At 47.0% G+C, this 12,864-nt stretch overlaps 1 protein-coding gene across 1 annotated transcript in view; it reads left to right on the top strand.

The window, feature by feature from the left end:
- Positions 1 to 12,864, top strand: part of LOC114872341 — an 86,623-nt gene that overhangs the window by 10,673 nt on the left and 63,086 nt on the right. The window lies entirely within an intron of this gene.

Here is a 12,864-nt window from a genome sequence, read left to right as displayed (position 1 = left end):
AAGACGACGCCTCTTGGTCTCTCTGCTCGACGAGGAATGCGCTTGTCTCGGCCTGTGAACCCGCTCTTCTAGCGATGGACTTGATTCGGGCATTGTCGTTCGCTTCGCCGCCTTCTCGTTTAATCCTGTTGATTTGTTGGGTTCGTTAAGCTCGCCGAAAGCTCTTGCCGCCTTTCGTCCATCATTATGATTTATCCTTGATCAAGAATTAATTAGACGCAGCGATTCCTTTCGCTGCTCAAATTTCACTCGTTGAATCGCGCTTCCTCTCATCGCTAGACGGAGGAACACTTTTATTTCGAACGGTGCGCACTCGCGCATGCCTGTCGTCGCGGCGTAAACTAGCACCGCGACGCTCGAGTGAGCTCGTTCCTCGTTCGGTAGGGAACGCGCGAGGATATTTCACGGGACGTCGGTGCATCCATCAAGCAGAGCTTTGGCTTGCACGGTAGCACTACTGTGCGCGCCAGCAAAGGTTAGAAGTCAGGTGGAGGAACGAGCGCGTCGACGAATTGCCGGTCTGCTTCTCGGATTAGGGATAGCCCGAGATCAAACGGCGACGCTCGAAAAGCCCGCGAAATTTGTCTCGGAAATATCAGGCGATCGAGTCGCCTACCTCTTCTCTGTACCTTGATAAAGATTAATCGATGGATTAATCGAGACTCTTTTAGACGAAATTCATAGAATCAGCATTCCTGCGTGCTATTACAAGTTGCAATAACCCTTGCACGTGGCGTTTAATTCCACCGGTGCTGCCGTGTGTTCGGGCCATTAAACGGCCTAGAAATATCTTCGTGACTGATGGAAAGAATCTTGGTTACAAGTTGCGGCCAGGAACAAGCCTCGCGGCACGCTGGACCACGCTAATCCGAGTACGTTTCGCGCTCGTTCATTAATCATTTTAGCGGGGATGCCTTGCTTGTAGGGGCAAAGATCTCGATGAGTTATCGGTTGCACCGCGAGCAACGTCGAGTCTTCCTAGAGAAGATGGCACGCTTAGCGATCGCTTTGAAGCGGCGCGGTGGCGCGTCACCGCGTTGCTGACAACTTGGTTCGCGATCCATTAGAGACAGAATGCGAAACGAGCCGTACACATTCGCTAGACAAATGAATCGCAGACCCTTTATTCGGTGTCGAGGTTTCAACGCTGTAACGACTTAACCCTGGCGTGCCTTTCGACGATAAAACGACATCGATACGTTTCACGCGGACAAAGATCACTGTATCTCTCTGTAATTATTACGAATCACTAAATAGAGGAGCTGCTAAGAGGATTATCAATTCATCAGAGAAATTGTTTAGCGTTGACGGTGACGCGAGAGTTCCATCAGAACTGCTGAAGAATACGTCTTTGTTTATGCGGTTAACAAAAGAGAGCCGCGAATGGATAACGTTGTGACTTTCATCCCTGGTGACTGTTGGTCGCTGGTGTCGGCGGAAGCACTTGAGGGCCAGGGTTGGAAATGACGTCTAGCCCGTGGGTGGAAGCGGGAAAAGGGACGACGATCGGCACCGAACGCGGAAGAAGAACCCTTTCGCGCTGTTGCCTCGACGGGAATTATTTAAATGGATTACCGCGGCAACTCCGTGGCAAAGTTTTCCGGGGGATTCGCTGATCCGCTCTTAAAATTTAGATGGATTATAAGGAGACACCGAGAGAGAGAGAGGGAGAGGGTGCAGCCAGCGAAAAGACGAGGAGACAAAACGAGAAGACGAGGCGGCAGACTTCGTACTTATTATACTTAACGGGGGACGGCGTCTTTTTAAAGGGGCTAACAATGAGGGATGGTACCCGCAACCCCCTTCCTCTTTTCCTCTTCAACACCCCCGTGCGACGCGAACACCCACCCGTCCACCCGTCTTCAAGAAAATGTTTAATGCCGTGGAAAGTAAGACGCGGTAATTAATATCCATTATCTTCTATGCTGGCGACCTTCATCCAATTAGCATCGCGGATCCCACGACGCGGAAAACGGAGACGCATTAGCAAAGACCATCGTCGAATCGGTGGGATTTTTCGACGTTTCCGTGTGAATGCTATTTCAGGATATTCAACCCTTTCGCGCCACAGAATTCATTAATTCTTCTGTTACGGCAATGACGTCAATTTTTATTCTTTTACCGTGGTATTAACACAATTGCGAGAACGCTAGAAGCAAGTTTTGCGAGGATGTTATACGTCGAGAATTAATTCAGACGAGGTAGATGCGTTCACGACAAAATCCCGCAACAATACAACAGATCCGACGATCTGCAAGACTGCAGTTTCCTCCGGCAGTATTAGCAGCTGGCGTGTATTCGCGGTTAAATGCGGTTGTAATCTTAGAAATTGCCCTGACGTGGATCCATCGTTGCGTTTTGTAATACACACGCGTCTATCCCTCTAAACGGTTTATTTTACCTAGAAACTTGGAAAACAATTTTTATTTCCAAATTACTCTTTCCAAAGTCTCCTGTAGGAATTGATGCAACACGTTCGCCTTCTGGTGTGTCAGTTTTACATAAAACACCAGTGTCTTCTCTTCGATGCTCGTCATACATTAAAATAGCAAAACGGTTCCAATGAAAATCATTCTCTGTCGTAACCAAGAACGTAACGCTCGATAACTCTGGCATATTCCCCTATTAGAGATGACGCTGAATAATTCGAAGCTACTTTTCACGACGAATCTAAGATTTTATTTTTCCCTCGATATACCAGTGTATTCCTATCTATTTTTATAAAACGTATACAAAGATGCTTCCACGAAAATTAGACATGGAAAATGATTGAAATTTAAATCACTTTCGCCCGAATTACAACCGATCATCGTTCGCGGGTAAACGTTTCGGGATAATTTACAGCGCGACGAGTAAGCTCGGTAGAGGAACCATAATTAAGAGTAGGGACAATTAAAGCGTAACACGATCTCGTCGAATTAACGTAGGAAGGTTTGCGAGAGGGCACGGTGATATAGCAATAACGCGAACGACACGAGGAAAGCAACGATTAAAGGGGGTTGGCTGGCGGAGGGATAAAGGTAGCGGCTAGCTACGATAATAACACCGATTATCGGCGGTATTCGGGAAATTACTGGTAAGCGGCGGGCCCGGTACATAATTGAACACTGGCCAGATACTATTCCGTGTGCTCGCAACACCGTTTTGGCGTTGGTAGCCGCACACGCGTGTGCACCGCGCGCGAACCGCTTGCAGCCGTGCAACACACAACACTCGGCCTGGCGGCGAGGTTCACTTACACCGGTACGGAAACACGGCTATCTATCCGGCGGAGGTTTATACGCGTGTTGCCGCTGTAAACTCGCGCCCGGGTACCGGCTACGTAATCGTACGAGATCCCATTGCATGAATATAATTTGCATACAAGTTGGTTATATGGCAGGGGCCGGCATCAGCTGGCTCGACCGTATAAACGATTATATGGAGCCAACAGATGTAGGCGGACCCGCGACCCCGCGTACCTCCGCAATTCCGCGTTCTACCTTTTACGCCCTCCTACCCTTCACGCTTGCGTTATCGCTAAATACCCTGCTAATGGGAACGGCGTACAATTTATGACAACCCCGACACCCGGCACCCTTTTCGTTAGAGAAAAGAATCCTCGTCAAAGAATCGCGCGGCTCTTCGTTTTCGATCCTAACGGACAAAGAACTGTTCTTCGATGCTACCTTTCGTATTTCTTCTCGCAGAATTTTCAATTCAAAATGTAGCCAAGTGTACGGTTGTTTGCCGCGAAAAGAAGTAGCTAAAGCAACACGGTCAGACCTAGAAGATCGGCACGTCATTAAGCGAGAGTTAGCGTTGTCGCTGCATTCGTCTCCTTCCTTTTTCCCTCCCCGACTTTGTTCGTTTCGCGTTCGTTCGTGTCGAGGTTAGAGGAAGATCCTCTTTTTCGTCCGCCGCGGCATCCCGCAGTGAACATCTAATCTAATGGGAGAGACTGTCGACTGACGGAAAGAGAGAGGTGTGGGCATTTTAGGAGAAAATACCGCGGCGAACCTCGATTGTCGTTTGACCATGAGGGTAGAAGAGAGATGGAGAATGATGGAGGGAGAGAAGTAACAGAAGGCAGAAGCGAAAGAGCAAGGTGGAAAGATCCTTTGAAGAAGCCGCCACCACTTGTTGGTCGATCAGCGGCCCCCTTTAAATTCGATCGCCAGTCTCCTGCCTCTCTCTTCCTCTTATTCTTCTTCATCGACAGGATAGGCGCCCTTTTAGGGGAGGACACTGCGTTCCCGTGCACGCCTCGACGGCCACGCCGGGCGTTACAGATTTTCGTTTACATTTAGAAGGCTGAAACGCGCCAATAAATTCCACGGCGCCCTGCGTCCACCCTTTAGCGCCGTGCCACCACACGAAACGCCGACCGAACCATCTTCCTCCTTGTTCAAAGATATCGGGACCCAGGCCGTGTTCCGCCGCGAACGGAATGCTTCATCGGCGTCCAAACGATCGATGGTTAATTGTTCTTCCCTGCACCCATTCGTCCGATTTACCATCGGACATTTCAAGAATTTCAATGTTTTATTCCCGGAATATTATTTTCAAAATAATTTCGCGCAAAGTAACATAAAATACGGAAGGCTTCCAAGTACCTTTCCACTCGTCTTCAATGGTATCAAGCAATTTACACGAGGGTCGACGCGTGACCTACCCTCGTCGGCATGGCGAGGATCCAGCAGGCGCGAGCCTCTTGTCGCTGTGGCGGAGGCCATTTGCCTTTGAAAAGGAAGAAGCCAAGGGTATCGTGAAATACGACTGTACTACAATGTACGCTTAATTCGTGCCAGGGTGCCGCGATTACTCGCCGGATGAATTTGAAAAAAGTTTACAAGTAGCTGTGTCATAAATTCTCCTATCGTTATCATCGTCGAGTACACTCGGTTTCTTACGATAATTGAAAATTACAGTACACGAGATCGCGTAACTTTGATTACGATTAACTAACCCCGGTGGGGCGAAGTCGTGTTCGGAAGCGATTTCCTTTCTCAATTACGCTCGACTAGAAGGGTACAAACAACCCCCTGTAGCTAATCTCGATTGATCGGCAAGTTCCACGTTTGAGGGTGGAATTTCAAGCTTTTTTAACCCCCTGTTTTATTAGCGAGTAAAATCGCACGCGAACATTCTTCGATGTTGTACAGCGTAGCCATTAAGCGGAAAAGTCGAGGCTAAGATTACAGTCAGCCCTAATCTCTTCCAAGTCCGCGTTCTGCAAGCCGATACAGATATCCTGACCCACTTATAAATGTCCAGATGTCGTGTTTCTCAACCTTTAAACCTATCGCGTAATCGTTACAACGTTCACATGCGACCGGCCGCCGCCTGATAATACGTATCAGGTAACCGAGCCAGCCACCTGATATTCGCCGGTGCAAAAATATCAGCAGAACGACGGGCGGATATCAATAACGACACGAAAGGAATATTTTCTTTCCCCTCTTCTTCGCACGGGGTGGAATGGCGACGAAACGAAATGGCGGTCATAGATCCTTAATAACTCTTCCGCGCGGTCGTTTGCGAGAGATAAAAGTGATGATCGTTAATCCATCGACTGGTTAGCACGGATTTCCATATCGTAATCGGTGTTAACTCGGGTTGGTAATCGGGTTAGGCTCCGTGTAAGAAAACGATGACGGTAGCGGTTTCGTAAGGACCAGCTATCTACGAGCGTCGTGTACTCGATAATGTTGGAACAAAGTGTTGTCTGACGGGGCCGATTACACGAATGCTGGAAAAGTAAGTGGCCCGAAAGTTAACTGTTCGGGCTGAAAGGGACGAAGAAGAGACAGGAAGCGGCAAGGTGCGTCGGTTAGAAGGTCGGCCAAAAGGGTGAGGGAAGTCGGTCGGCCATATTGAAAGAGGGTGGACATAGAGAGTGAAAAAGAGAAAGAAATAGAGAAAGAGAGAGGAGGAAGGGAAAGAAAGGCGCCAGTCGGTCGCGTCCTCGAAGGAAAGAGACCACGAAGAGAGGTTTGCTGCGAGCACGCCACTGTGTCGAGAGTGAGCACCATCTTGTTAACAGTCGAGTTCTTTTTCCATCGGCGTCGACTCCGATAGGCCTACGGGATCATGGTGGGCGTTCTTCCTCGTCTTCCTATTTTGTCCACTGGTTCATGCTCCGCCTCGAGTGGTAGCCTTGCTTCTCCTGCACGCGATCGGTTGCTGTACGCCGAGCATCGGTTCCCTTATACACCATCCACTGACCGATCTTCGACGATAGGGGCGACCAGTTTCTTCCTAACGTCTTTCATCACCTCCTTGCGTTGGCCCAACCGCGACACCACTCGCTGATACCACCTGTCCCGATAATGCTTCGCGCAAGGAACAAAAGGGTGCGGACAGAAGGGGTGCGAGGAAACAAGAAAATAGTAGTCTAAATTCGAATGCAAGAAAAATGACATCCCGTACTCTTGATCCCAATTTTCCAATAACCCTTACTATAAATTTAGGGGTGTCAAGTTTCATTTCCAATATTGCTTCCAATTTTTCAACGATTCCGCAAGATCAAGGCAGTGGTCGCTTCTGAACGGATTCCGCGACGGATTATCTCGATCTACATAATTTCGTTACACCGCTCACGGTGTGACCGAATTTCTCGTCCTCTTAATCGGCCGATCGCGACACATTAAAGTATCGTATATCAAGCTTGTCATTTTTCGGGACCAGTTCCCAAAGTCGACAACCTAATTGCAGATCGAGAAGAACCGGGTCGGTCACGCGATCACGATGGACGCTTCGTTCGCTCCATCGAGTGTGGATCCTTTTTCAAAGTTTATCGTGAAACGGCGCGTTCGAGGGACAGGTGCGACTAACCTTGAGACAAGGCTGTCCAACCAGCTGCTTTCCTCTCGAACGTGTCGCCGTTTGCGCGAGCGGGCACGGCATTTCGTGCAACGGATTGCGAGAAGAAGGGAAAAATAGAAGAAGGTAAAGCAGAGGAATAGGGGAAGATACACATCCATTACCATCAGCATGCAAATTAGATCGAGGATTACCGCAAATCCTTTCGTAACAATCATGCCGCGGAGCGACCACTCTTGGGGAAAAGCCGGGACACGAGGGTGAGAGAGAAGAAGGGAGTAGGATGGTGTCGGGAGATAAAGGTTCGAAAGACAGAGAGGAACTTCTCCGCAAAACTCCTCGTTGGAACTTAATTATCGTCTGCCATTGCTGTCGGGGATGCTTTACGAGCGGTGTACGAACGCGCGAAAGAAGCCTTTTAAAATTGTCGAATAAACACGGTTGACCCTCGAGCAGGATTTTTCCTTGAAAAAAATTACCAGCCAACTTCTACCTAAAGTTTCCATCGCGGTGTCACCTGAAGAAAAAAAATAGAGAAACAAGGTGTCTATAATTGGCAGGAAGTAAATTCTGTCCAGATATTTAGCGATCGATCAGAGCGACAGGCGATTTTCCTACGTGTGAAACGTTTATCTGGTCGCTCACTTGCCGGACAAGTTTCTTCAATTATGCAGCATCGAACAGCGTGAAACGTTGCTGAATAATCGAAGGCAAGTTTGCCTGGAAACGTCACAATAAACGCGTTGTTTCCTTTCCGGAGCAGCATTCCAAAAGTGTCCCCTGATTACTAGCCGAAGCTGACATAATTTCCATTCGTCGCGATGCTCGAACAACCGTCCTCTCTGTTTCTAATCGAATCCAGTGAATCGGTGAAATCGAGGAAGTTGTGACATAAATATGATTATTTAATCGGATACCACGGTGAAACAAGAGGATTCATTCATCTGTACGCGATATCGATGCTGAAACGATGATTAAATTGATCGAAACCGGAAGAGCAATTCCACGTATAGAGAAAGAGATAGATAGATCTCATTCATCGAATGTTCTGAATTTACTCGGAACACTTTGATGGTGCGTACGTTACGGATTATCCTGTTTTTCTTCGAGCTTTCCTCCTTTTGGTTCAACAGCTTCCCCTCTCGTTATCGCCAGGCTTTATGATTATTGTCCTCGTATCGATGTACACGGTTGTTGAACACCACCGGCAACAGCTCAGGGAATTCACGTATTAGCGAGAACTCCGGGGCCGGTTTAACGGGGTTGTTCGATTCGCCTGGTGTAAAGGCGAGAGAGGAAAACCGGAATTGCATCATGGTTCACCCTAACCGATACTTTATGGGACTACCGGTCTTATAGAATTTCAACGTTGATGCACGAATAGATACTCGATGGAGAAATTAAACGAAGCCACGTTAAATAGCGATGGGATGGTAATTCCTCTCGTTTCTCGTCGATGGAATGCGCGAATATCGCGGAAGCAGTCGAATGTGAAATTTCAGTAATTTTTAAATTTTTGTTATCTTGCTCTTAACGATTAGAAATGACAAACAAAGATTCATGCAAAAGGTCATTAATGTTGAAGTTTCAAAGTAATTACCACGTATAATGATCAATGAAAACATTCAAATAGAATCTGCTGCAAAATCTGAAGGCATAGGTTGATGAAACTAGTTTGTAAAATGGCACTATTAGCCAGATTCACGAAAGCGTGAAATCGGTAGCCGTGAATCATTACAGGGAATCAAAATTCAGGCGCCAAGGAAAACTGGCTTGCCATGGATAAGAAACGAGCGATTCTTATCATCACCTTCTCGTCGACATTCCCCGTTGGAAGGAGCTGCATTAGAAAGCATGGACGATTCTTCGAGCTCGGACAAATGGCGTAATTAAAAGCGGCTCCCCGGCACGATGTCCCGCGTTAACTAGATAAGTGTAATACAAAGTGCGTGGCGACATTTCGCGCGAACGTTACACGCTTTACGGTGGAGGCGTTAACTGAACCGTAACGCGTACAGGGTGTAATCTAAAAATTAATTTTAAAAAAATCGTATAAAAATATTCCTATTCGATGTTATTTTAAAATTGGAGCCAGTGGTGTGATTTAGAAATGAAAGATTTCCAAGTGGAAGAAAGTTAAATTGATATTAGAGAGTATTAAATCTTAATTAGCCACGGTTGCTATTTCCACTCGATCGGTTGAGCAGTTAGTTAAATATTGGATACCGCAAATTAAGATACACCCTGTATATATTGGACGAAGGAGAAAGAGGAGTGTCCGGTAGCCAAAAGCAGCGTTGTCACCGTAGAACTGGATCTATAAAGATAAGAGAGGGCTGTGGGTTGCCTTGCAAAAAGTGATCACCTCGTGGTTTCATCTCGAACTCGATATCGTGGTACTCGAGGACAAGGCTGGCTAAGATTCCGAACAAATCGGGCAATTAGCGAGTAGTACTCGGAACGGTGAATCAAGCGGAACGAAGCGACGATACCGTTGCCATTGCTACCGTTTCTCGTTGCCAGGAACGATGAGAAACTCGTATCGGAACGCGTTCATTCGAAACTTATTGCGTAAACGCGGCTCGTTTCAGCCGCGATAGAAGCTGATATCGAAGGAAGAAGCATCGTACGAAGCGTTTACCGTTTTACTCGCCAGTATTTCTCACGGTAAAATCCGCACCGATGGACGTCGAATCTCCGTTTCCTCGACATTACTTTACTCGTAATTTCAGGTAGTTATCTAGCAAGGAAACGTTTCGGATCTTCCCGTTCTATATTTTATTATACCAGCGAGATCAGAGGGGTTACGGTAATGGAACGACGTATCGAGTACGGTTAAGAAAGAAACGTTCATTATGCGGGCTGGCTGATGAGAAAAAGGGGTGAATAAAATCGAACCGCGCGTAAATAATGGACGTTTGGTGAGCGATAGTCGCGTCTTGACGGAGAGAAGCCACGAAGGCATAACCTGGCCCCCTGCCGAGGGTGAGCTTTCATTAGGAGCAAGGCTTGTCAACGACACACCCTTCGCGAGCCAAGGGAAGAAACAGTGCGGTGGCGGTAAGGGTTGCACAAGCTCGTCGCGCGATAAATTACCCCGGACGGTGACTTAATGCCTTCGCAGAACTTCTTTTCAATCCTCACTGACAGACTTACCCTCGTTTCGCCACCAACGAACGCTTTGATTCGCTTAAACGCCGCTTTGCGGCTCGTTCGCTTGAAAAATAGCTTTTCGATGGGTTCTAATTTCTTTTTTTTTTTCTTCTTCTTCTTTTTCAACACTGTGCGCCCCCTTGTATTCCAGGGGAAGGGAGGCGACACCCCTACCTGATCTACATTCTCGTGCAAGAGACACACGATACGCGCGGTGCATGTCACGCGAGTTAAGCACTCTACCAGCCGGGAAGTTAATGATTCTCGAAAATCTTTTTGTCAGAAAAGGGTCAAGCAAAGGGGTGCTGGTGGCAAAAGTGGCCGAGTGCCGCGGACGTTGGAGCAAGTCCAAACGATTCTGCCCGGCCGAGTATAAAGCACCGCGAAAGATCTCGAGGTGTATCCATTAAGCTTCGGGCAAACAAACTCGAATAGCGTCAACGACCGCCACTTTGCCTCTAATATATTACCACGTGACTAACGCACGCTAAATCGCCACTCTCGTCTATACGCGCTCGTCAGATTGTATTTTATAAGTAAACAGCCTCGAAATGATTTATCCTTCGCTGGCTGAACGCTCGCGTCTTACTGCACGCCTCGTAAATCCGTACGAGGTTGATTCAATGGGTTAATATAGAGCTTCCAAAGGTGTACCAAAGGATTCGGATATTTTGATAGCATTTTATATCGATCGTCAAAGAGTTAGGATAACAATTGATGATTCCAAGTATTCTCGCAGGATAATATTTGAAATATCTGCCGTAAGAATTATTCGATCGATCCGATACTTCTGTATTATACAATTTTGTCGTGAGACCAGTGTTCGCATTACATGTTGCATTAACGATGCACTGACATTGTTGCGAGCCAGAGTTAATGTGAAAAATGTAATGAAACATTCATGATGGGAAATACACCGGTCAGGGATCGCTGAATAATATTAAACAAATTAGAAACTTGCAAGGTGTCATTCGACTTTTTTGTTTCCATCGGCGATGACTAGTAGTTACATAAATGCAACATTGCATATTCTGCACGGCTACTTTGTGAACAATGTAACGGTCGTAACAGGAAACGGATCAACTAAGAAAATGAAGAATCATTGCATTAAATTGCCTCGCGTATCTCAGATTTTACAATCGTTCGCAACATTGTAGTACAACAAAATGTATAATAATTTCGCATCGAACTCCGTGGCGCAGAGGGTTGAAGCTTTCGTTTCATACGCGTGTAACGTATGCTAATTTGACAAATCGTGAAGGGAACGCGTGTACGCGGTGCGTACGGCCTGGTCGATGACGAACGTAAATTATCGATCGTCTTCATCGATCGTTACACGGGGTAGGTGAGAAGAATTCAAGACGCACGCGTTGTTGGTAGCTGTTCGGGACATGTGTGTGACACGGGCCATTTCTCATCCGGTCGTCGAATATATCTGCACGCTTGATATCGATCAGCGAGCACGCACGCAATCAGATATCTCACCCACGCGTTTCCCACCTCCGACACGCGAGTCCTCTTCGCGTCGATAATTTCTCGAGTTAAACGCGAAATAATAATTATCATTTTAAATAGAAATTATAAGACGTAAGGGTGACAAGTATGGAACGGGGCTACTCATCAAACTTTACTTTGACACATATATTACAGCTGAATGTAATCTGGGTTGCGTCAAGTGGTTCGGTTACAATGACACCCCTGTTCGAAGCGCCATCGCGCCTACTCGTACCGCGAATGGACGTGAACGCTATGCACCTCCAAGTGCATACTGTCAGAAGCGATGATATTACAGGAATCACTTGCAAGAATGATAGTTGAAGAACCATTTGGAAAGAAATCTTCGAAATTCTTGTCGAGCATTCACGGTGGTCGATCCCTCAGGGATGCAGAGTCGTCAGAAGAACATAGGAGACATAGACAAATAGTTTCTCCCCGTGGTTCACCGAAAAACCCGCGATGCTCGTAAACGTCCTCGAAGCAATAGAATTCTAGTCGCAACAAAGAGTTTTTTTTTTTTTTCTCCGGTTCGTAAATCGAGTGCAGAGCTGGAAAAGGAATACTGCAGGGGACGAAAGATGGTTGAAGTCGTCGAAGAAAACGTAGAAAAGAAAAAGGGACAAGTGGTCGTTCGCCTTCTTTAATCGTCCAGCTTTTGGTTTTCGCGTCTGGTTAGTGTCGCCCCGTGGTTTCTCGCGGTCGACTTATCGGTGTTTATGTTAAACCGGCGCATTTAACAGGCAGAACGGTTTATCTGGTCGATAAATAACACGGTCGGGGGGGTAAGAGAGCCGAAGTGGAAGAGCTCGTGTTCAGCTTGCTTCTCGAATGAGAGGCTCCGTTTCACGCGTCGTTATTGTTTCCTCAGCGAGATCCTGAAGGACTTTGTTCGGACCTTTGCTCGCTCGGTATCTCGATCCAGCCTATCGATGAGAAATGCCTTCTTTCTAATCTGTGCACACAAGTGACCCCCCGAGAAACCTCGATCCCTACCCCATAACCTTTCAGCCTTTGTTCTGCTATCTCGTCCCGGTGATTTTCAGCTTCCCGGAAAGCATTCCTATGAAATCCTATATTTCACGGCTTTAGAAGTAAGTTGGCGGAGGGGATCGGGGTGGTGTCGTAAATTTCGATAGGGAAACAGTTAAGGGGTTAAATGTTTGACGCTAATCGATCGTCTTGAGGGATAAAAATGGATAAAAATAAAGTATGCACCGGTTGCAATTTATAAATAATATACATGGACGATTCGAGTTGGGGGAGGATCGCGTTCCGAAAAGGGGTGTAGTTTAGAATAACAACGGCTGCGTGGTTCTCAGACGCAGATCTGTAGATGCAATTTCCTTGTAAATCGCGGCAAACCGAGCGAGAAGACGACAAGGAGATAACATTAGATGTCCACGTGTACAC

Source organism: Osmia bicornis, chromosome 5, assembly GCF_907164935.1.
Source record: "Osmia bicornis bicornis chromosome 5, iOsmBic2.1, whole genome shotgun sequence".
NCBI classification, from domain to species: domain Eukaryota; kingdom Metazoa; phylum Arthropoda; class Insecta; order Hymenoptera; family Megachilidae; genus Osmia; species Osmia bicornis.
The sequence above is the reverse complement of the archived record's forward strand: the minus strand, read 5'-3'. Positions and strand labels throughout refer to the sequence as shown.